Here is an 8,791-nt window from a genome sequence, read left to right on the forward strand (position 1 = left end):
GGCGCCATCCGGAGGACGTCGCCGTCGAGAACGCCTCCTTGGTGGAGATAACGACAAGGTGTCGCGAGGAGCGGCAGGACAGACGTCGGCGCAAGTTTCTCGCTATATCGCAGTGTGTGGCCGTCAACAATCGGTGGGACGTCCATCTTCACTTGTGACAATGAACGTTGGGAGGGCGCATGACTATCTACCTCGGACAGCACCCACAGTGACAACTCGGAGTAGTTTTATGTATCTAGTTTTATTTCATGTTGGACTAGTTTATTATCTCTGTGTTGGGCTAGTTTTATTATCTAAATGTTATATATTATCTATATTATCTATATGTTTTATCGTGTTGGTGTGACGATAATGACTATATATTACGTGTTGGACAAGTTTTGCGTGTGTATTTACAACAGTTGCTAGAACGCCGCGTGCGCTAAAGTATGCTGGAGCCGGCGCCCTAAAAACCTAACCGTACGCTGTAAATCCGCTTTTTAAACGCCGGTCGAAGCGCGCGTGTTGGATTGCTCTCAAACCGGGCAAAACGGCTCGATACAGTCCCAACCAAACCAGCCAACAATTCCGGCCGGAATAGGAGCGTGGCGTAGCTAGGACCACCTCGCCGCCGTATCATCGGCAAGTGAAATGCCATCGCTCTTTCTGGGCAATCCGATGCCCGTTTGCGCTCTACAGGCCAAGTTTCCACGAGCATCTCAGGTTGGACCGTTGGAACAAGCAAGCAAGTGGCTGTTGACCCTGGCAGGAACCAACGCCCCTTGAGAGCAGAACCGAATGGGTCCTGTGCCGGAATTTCCTGCTGAGATCGATATATAACCAACCGGTCGATGCATCATATGCATGCATGCATGCATGCATGCATGGTCTCGCTCCAGATCGGAATATAAAACCGGCGACACGCAAGGTATATCCAACGGTGCCGGGCGGGCTTTCTGCGGAAAGAATAATGCTGCTTACTACTGCTGTAGGACGTGTCGCCACTTATATATGTTAATTAATAAAAAGGGCGTGATAAGCACGCTTTGGGTTAGAGATGGGGGCGATTTGGCTTATCGCCTTAAGATGCCGATGCCGCCTCCACACGTGGCTCGTTATCCAGATCTGGCAATGGTTGCCATCCCTCCCTCCCTCGCTGGAGTAGTGCGTACGTGCTGCCTCCTAAGAGCATCTACACCCAAACACCTTAAATTCGGTTCCTTAAACGTTTACTGACATGTTCACAGACACTGACCGGTCACGTTTTAAATAATGTAGTGTACATCTAAACATCTCAAATCTTATATCTCAAATCCATATAATTCATGCAACTACTACGTCGACGAACACACGTGTTCAGCTACTACATCACTATAAAACATGCCATCGAACTATCACAATTTGACATATTTGGCTATGGTGGAGATCATCCACGACTGCCCTTGTCCTTTCTGGCGTCCTTGCCGTCCTTATCATGAAAGTACCAATCGAAGACACAGTATGGATCGAGCCGGATCTGCTCGTCGCCGGAGCTGTCCTCGCCGACACTCACCTTCTTCTCCTCCTTCGGTGGCCGTCCAACCATTTTCACAGACCGCCTGATTCTCCTCCCGGGCGAGGGCGCGCGTGTTCTGCCGCTGACGTTTTTTCAAAATGCGGACGCGGATGGCTTCCTCCTCTGCGGCGCCCGCTGCGCCGCATCATCCGCCTCCGCCTTTGCCTCCACCATTTCCTCCGTGAGATAGGCCTTGGCGATCCTTATCCTCTCTTTGCCATGGAGGGCAGCCCGTTACCGGTGGACTCGAAGTCCGCAGGTCTGGTTGATGGATCTGCCCGCCGGGACATGGATGATCCCGCCCAAAGGAAATGAGCACCCTTTGAACGGACGCTATGGAGTCATGTCAGGCAGATCCTGCTGTCGGTCGGGGGCTGTCCTCGCGGGAGTGCCGGAGTGCAATGCGGACCACCATTGCCTCCTTCACTCCGTACGAGACGACCCCCCAATCGATGGATCCGGACCGATCGGAGTCGGATCCGCTGGAGGCCAATTCGGAGAAGGTCGAAGCTCGTCGGAGGTGAGTTTGGGTGGCAGATGGTAGTCGAGGGAAGTGGAGTGAAGTTGCTACGGTTTGGTCTGACCAACGAATGAGACGAATATATCTAGGGTCGATGCGGGCCAGTGTGGGTCATGGGACGTGTCCGAGCTTCCCATATCCGTCATATATTTGGGTTAAAAATGAGGTATCGATCAATCCAAACGTTTGAGGCCGGTTTAAGAGGTCCGTCTGAATCAATTTTTTATGATCGGACGGTATACCTGTGCATCTCCGTCCCGGCCCGGCCGGCCCACCCAGGCCGACCCCAAAATCCAGGGCCTAGGCCCTATGGGCTTGCTCATGCGCCGGGCTTGGGCCTGAGTTTTGAGCCCACGAGTAGGGCCGGGTCAGGATTGAGCTTGACATATTGGGATTCTAAGGAAGAGACCCGGCCCACGGTCCAAGCCCGACGGGCTTTTCAACAGATGGACCGGGCTTGGGCTTTAAAGTAGACTCGATGACAGGGCCTGGACCGGGTCTGGGCCTTAGTTTTTTGTCGTGGGTTTTTTAAGGCCCGGCTCAAGTCTTGCCCGGCCCGGTCCATGGCCAGATATACCCGACAATGACCGCGTTGCCTGCCCACACGTAGGAAAGATTTGAAAGGTCCTGTTATAGATGCTCTAAGGCTACAAGCCTACAGGCTACGTACGTGCAAAGTGCGGTTTGCTAGGAACAAATTCAGCCAAGCCCACACCAGTTAGTAAAGGTGTACTGTATTAGTTAAGCCAAGTCCGATCAGCTCCCTGAGTGAGAAAACACTCAGGATCGTACGTCCCAGATGCTCACCGTTCAACCTGCTCCCGTCCCGTCGATGGCCTGATACATGCCCAACCCGACTGCACCAGCACCACACTCCACTCCACCACCGTGCTTGCGTTGCTTGACCCGACTGGCACCGCACCGTACGCGCGTGCGTGTCGTCGATCAACTGGGCTCCCACGGGTTCCGTGCCGCGCGCTGCTCGACAGATCGCGGTACGTACCGTCAACCTCGCGTCTCCTTCTGTTTCCCCAGCCGATCTCCCGTCACCCAAAAGCGCCTGAACTAGAGCTCCTTCACTACTGTGCCATTGATCAACACTCAACAGGCCACGCCACTAGCTAGTTGCATTTGCGTCCCGTACCCGTCCGGCCGGCCTCGACGTCGATGTGTCTAACGCAGCCTCAGCCTCAGCAGTCACTTGACACGACGACGAAAGAGGCCATGGTAGCATGTTTCGTCTCGTTTCTCTGTGCCTAGCGCTCCTAGCTAGTGAGAGCGGCACTGGCCAGAACTTGCTGCACGGTACGCACGCACGTCCCCGTCTCGCGTCTGATGTTGGCCTAACCTTGTAGTGCCAACTTTCAGTGACAACTGATACTAGGCTATAATACCTTATACTCCCTGCGTTCTTAAATATAAGTCTTGTAAGCAATTTTACTAAGGGCCTATATACGGAGCAAAATGATTGAATCTACACTTTAAAATATATCTATATACATCCGTATGTAGTCCACTAGTAAAATCTTTAAAAAAGACTTATATTTAGAACGGATAGAGTAGGTAATAGCAGCTCGATGGGTTCATGTTCAATCACAATTTCCCTTCGCTAGAGTACATGGGAAGAAGTACCGCCCGATATTCTTTGCCGGCCGGCTAGTACAAGTACGTGTAGGCTAGAATAAATCTCTAGCTAGCTAGCTAGTGCTCGCAAATGCGCGCTTCCGCTGCCGGGATTGCGACGAGCCGTCCAATGCCGACTCGTTACGCCGGCGACGTACGCCTCCGGTCGATCGAAATTCTCATCCCCACTATGATTTTATGAACAAGTGTATGTATATAAAAGTGCCGTTCCCGCGGTCACGGGTCACCTCCGTCGTTGCTTTCCCCCTTGGTGCACCCGCATTGCTTCGTTTCCTCATAAACAAAACGGTTTTTCTTTTTTCCACCGTCTATAAAATCGTATGCTTTCTTATCTCTTTGATGATGATCAGTCCCGGGCATCTCAAGAAGAAGGAAAAATCCGATTCATATTTCCTTCACGAATGCATTTACGTCATGTGATATGCACCAGGCTAAACATGCGATTACAACTAGCCCAAATCGTGACAATCCTAACGGGCACCAGTGAACACGTACACACACCACGCTTGATCTAGTGATCAGCTCCAACTCCACCGCAGATGAGAATTAGCACCGCAATGCATTGCGCGACGTTAACCCATGTCAACATTTGCCTGCACGTGCGCCAACAACCAGCACGTTCTTGTTTGAGTCGTGAGCTTCATGGGAGAGTATGCAGCATCCGGTCCACCGGTACCACGTAAACATGATCGTCCATCTCCGACTTCATCGCAGCTTCGACTTCACAACTATAAATGAAAAATGCTCATGAAGACCTCCCTCCCCGACACGTTAGAGCATAGAATACTAATAACTTCCTGGACCCTATGACCGTATATATATATTGCAAGCCATGGGTTAGTTATAGCACTTACAATGTACATGGGTGTTGTCATTTCAAATTTTGGAATTTTCATCATAATTTGTTTAATTAATCAATTTTGTTAATTCTCAGGTGCCTAAATTTTTGTTTTGCATAGTCATTTCTTCCTTCTTTCCTTCTTCCTTCTTCCCAAGCTCACCGGAAAAGAAGAACCGAACTATCTATATTAGACGGAAGTCATCACCTGAGTAAGGAAGTCACAACTTCACTGCTACCTTAGGGGTAAAGTGCAAGGGATCACCCGAAGTTTTCATCAGTGGTGTAGGGATTTGAGGGATGGCCTCAATGATTGGGGGACATTGAGGAGAGAGTGGGACAGTGAGGCGACGCGCTGTAGCGCCCGACGACTAGGGTTGTTGGAGGCAGACATATGAGGCAGGATAGGTCGGCGGGAGAAGATTAGATCAGATTAAGGATGGAGAAAGATGACGGTTAGGAAGAAGAAGATGGCACGTGAGCTGTTAAAATACAGATCGGACAGAGAGGAAACAAAATGATTGATGAAATGTTTTGCTTCCAGGCACCTGTTAAATAGAGGGTCCCTTTTCTTTTTGTGGGAAAATAGAGGGTCCCTTGATAAGTAGGTCTACCTCAAAACTACAGGAGGCTTTCTCATGAGCAGAAACAATGTGTTTTTCTTTCGAGTGAAACATCACAACCTCCGTGGTCCTTGATAGGGACCGGCCTGTGGCCATTACCTATAGTTAACTAAAAGCAAGACAACACTCGGGTTAAAAGCGTGAAACAGGGCAAAAGCGATGAAAGCGATGAGACGAGACGGGGTTAAGGGCTGTGCCAATACATCGTCACTTAGCACATAATCATATACTTCCTCCGTCCCAAAATAACTGTCTCAAGCTTAGTACAATTTTATACTAGAGCTAATACAAAGTTGAGACACTTATTTTAAGGCGAAGGGAGTATGTAATAAAAACATAAAAAGCAACTAGTGTAATTCATATATATTATTTATTGTATCTAAATTTAATGATTTGTGACTCATGCATGAATGTGAATGTGATTGGATTAACATCTTTTTTTTTAAATGTGATTGGCTTAGAATCTCTTTTTTCTCTATGACCACATGTCAAGGTTGTACAGTATGTTACGATAGCCAAGATACAACCTTACTATCTTTCTTCAGTAAATACAACGCCTAAAAAATTTGCATGTAAACGAAATACTTATAAAACCGCGTTAAAAGATTTGCATTGACACATGCCTAAAAAACTGGAGACAGCGGCCGGCCGTTCAGCGAACCAGCTCCCCACTCAGTTTGTGTATAGCTATTAGTTAATCATTCCGGACAGTGCAGCATAGTTTAAGGAGCTCAACTACGTACACAAACGGTCGTACGGAAGCGCCGGCTTCTTTGATCCGTGCGCGTGTACCGTCTGCAACTGGGCTGGCGGCATGGCATATACGCCGGTTTGTACCCGTTGACAGTGCGACGATCACTTAAACAACAGTTACGTTGATAAAAAAAACACTTAAACAATTGGTACGGGCGCCGGTGACTTTTGTTCGTATGCGGACTACTTGGGCGACGGAAACCCAGCTTGCGTGTAGTTCGATCGCCTCCTAGATCCTTGGGGCTTGGGCTACCGATCGGCTCGAACTTGATTACTTTTGTTATTCTGACAATCGGAAGCTTAATTATTTCTGAGCCCGATTGAGTCCTATCACGTCGTTTGGTACTGCTTATTTTACCAGAAAGTTGCACTTAATTATGCAGTGCTATAACATCGCGTGACATGTCAAACAACCCAACACTAGTAAAAAATAAAGCTTTTGTCCGAGGCATTAATTTCGATCGGATTTTGATCGGGACTAATGTAACCACAAGTCTCGGTTTAAACGGCTAGGCTTTAGTCTCGGTTTATTTATGATCTCCAGTCCCGGTAGTCCCGGTTGGACTAAAGGGATCATGGCAGGATTGCGTCACGCGTGGGCCACTGTGATCCCCTTTAGTCTCGATTGGTGCTATCAACCGGAACTAGAAGTCCATCTCTAGTTTCGGTTTGTAGTACCAATCGAGATTAAAGATATCATTATATATAGTGCTTCATCTAGCCCGAGTCCAAGCTCTTCTTTCTCTGTTTTCTTCTTTTTCTTCTCTGTTCTCTTTTCCTTGCTGGAGCTCATCCTCTATTTTCGTCAAGGTTTGTCAAGATTTGAGGTACCCCATCTATCCAAATGTTTACAAAGGTTAGCAACTCTGTCCTTTCATCTCCCATTGCTAGATTAGCTCGTGCAATGCTCTATAAATATAGTGCTTTGTGGGTTTTAGTTTGAGAGTAATTATGTGGGAGTTTATTTCATTTATATGCAATATGAGCTCAAATTAATTTCTTAGTTTGCATATGTGTAGGTGTGGTTTACTTAGTGTCTTCTCGTCCCCGTCCTAACAACTGTCGATCGCCTGCACCATCCCGTCGCCGGCACCACTTTGATGAGCCTCTTGTTCGTACCCTTTTTATAAAAAAATCTTGTTTGTATGATTTAGATAGTTACTTGTACAATTTTCTTACTTGTATGATTGTTTGTTATACATAGTGTCATGATTTTGATATCCGTGCTCGTCGGTCCTCGTCTGGTTTATGATTCGAATGTGGTATATTCTCTTTTATAAGTATCCGTTGCATTTCCTGTTTATGACAGCTATGTCCATCAAGTTGACATAGATATTTTTGTCTAGTAGGTATGTGAACTGGAAATTGCAACCGACCCTTTTGTCGAGAAGTTAAATTTAGTTGAAAAAGAAAACAAGTATTTGAAAGAAAACTTGAAAAGAATTGAAGAAGAGAAGATGAAATTGGAGTTGTATGTTTCCAATGTCATCGATGATCACAAGATCAAGATGGATGCAATGCACTTGAAGATTAAAAATATTAGAAAATATGTCGGTAATTAAGAGGCTTGGTATTGTTATGTTGTTGGATCAATTATTAACTTATTTGCGATAATAATTGCATTTATTATAGCATTTAAATGCTTTAGCTAGATAGTTTTATGTTGTTGTATGAGAAAAAGTGTGTATGAACTTGTATTAATTTAGTATTTTTGGTGTTGTTTAATGAAGATGAGTCGACAATGGATGTACAATGACCAACGCTCTCCCCAGTTCATTAATGGCGTGCATAATTTTCTGCATGCGGCTGAGGCAAACAAGCGGAATGGTTTTATGTGTTGCCCATGTGGTGACTCTAAGAATGATAGGAATTACTCTAGCTCAAAAGGCATTCGCGTCCACTTGTTTACGTCTGGTTGCATGTACGGCTAGAACTGTTGGACCAAGCACGGAGAAAGAGGGGTTTTAATGAAAGATAATGAAGAAGAAGAGGATGATGACAAGTATCTTGGGTTCCCTGGATACAATGATACTACAATGGGGGAAGATAATGAAAAAGAAGAAGCTGAAGAAGAGACATCAGATGAGCCCGCTGATGATCTTGGTCGGGTCATTGCTGATGCAAAGAGAAACTGCAAAAGTGAAAAGGATAAGTTGTAGTTGTTGCGCATGTTAGAGGATCACAAAAAAATGTTGAACCCAAATTGCGAAGATGACAAGAAAAAGTTGGGTAACACACTCAAATTGCTGCAATGGAAGGAAGAGAATGGTGTATCTAACACGGGATTTGAAAAGTTACTAAAAATGTTAGAGAAGATGCTTCCAAAGGATAATGAATTGCCCGGCAGTACGTACGAAGCAAAGAAGGTTGCCTGCCCTCTAGGTTTAGAGGTGCAGAAGATACATGCATGTCCTAATGACTGAATCCTCTATTACGGTGAGAAGTACGATAATTTCAGTGCATGCCCGGTATGCGGCGCATTGCGCTATACGATCAGCAGCGATGAACCTAGTGATGTTGAGGGCGAGCGCCCCAGGAAGAGGATTCCTGCCAAGGTGATGTGGTATGCTCCTACAATACCACGGTTAAAACGTTTATTCCAAAACAGAGAGCATGCCAAGTTGTTGCGATGGCACAAAGAAGACCGTAAGAAAGACGGGAAGTTGAGAGTACCGACTGATGGGTCTTAGTGAAGAAAAAATGAGAGAAAGTGGCCGGAGTTTGCACATGACGCAAGGAACTGTTGGTTTGGTCTCATTGCAGATGACATTAATTCTTTTGGGTAGCAGAGCAGCAAACATAACACCTGGCCTATGACTCTATGTATCTATAACCTTCCTCCTTGGTTGTGCTTGAAGCGGAAGTTCATTATGATGCCA

Source organism: Hordeum vulgare, chromosome 6H (genome assembly GCF_904849725.1).
Source record: "Hordeum vulgare subsp. vulgare chromosome 6H, MorexV3_pseudomolecules_assembly, whole genome shotgun sequence".
Classification (NCBI taxonomy): Eukaryota; Viridiplantae; Streptophyta; class Magnoliopsida; order Poales; family Poaceae; genus Hordeum; species Hordeum vulgare.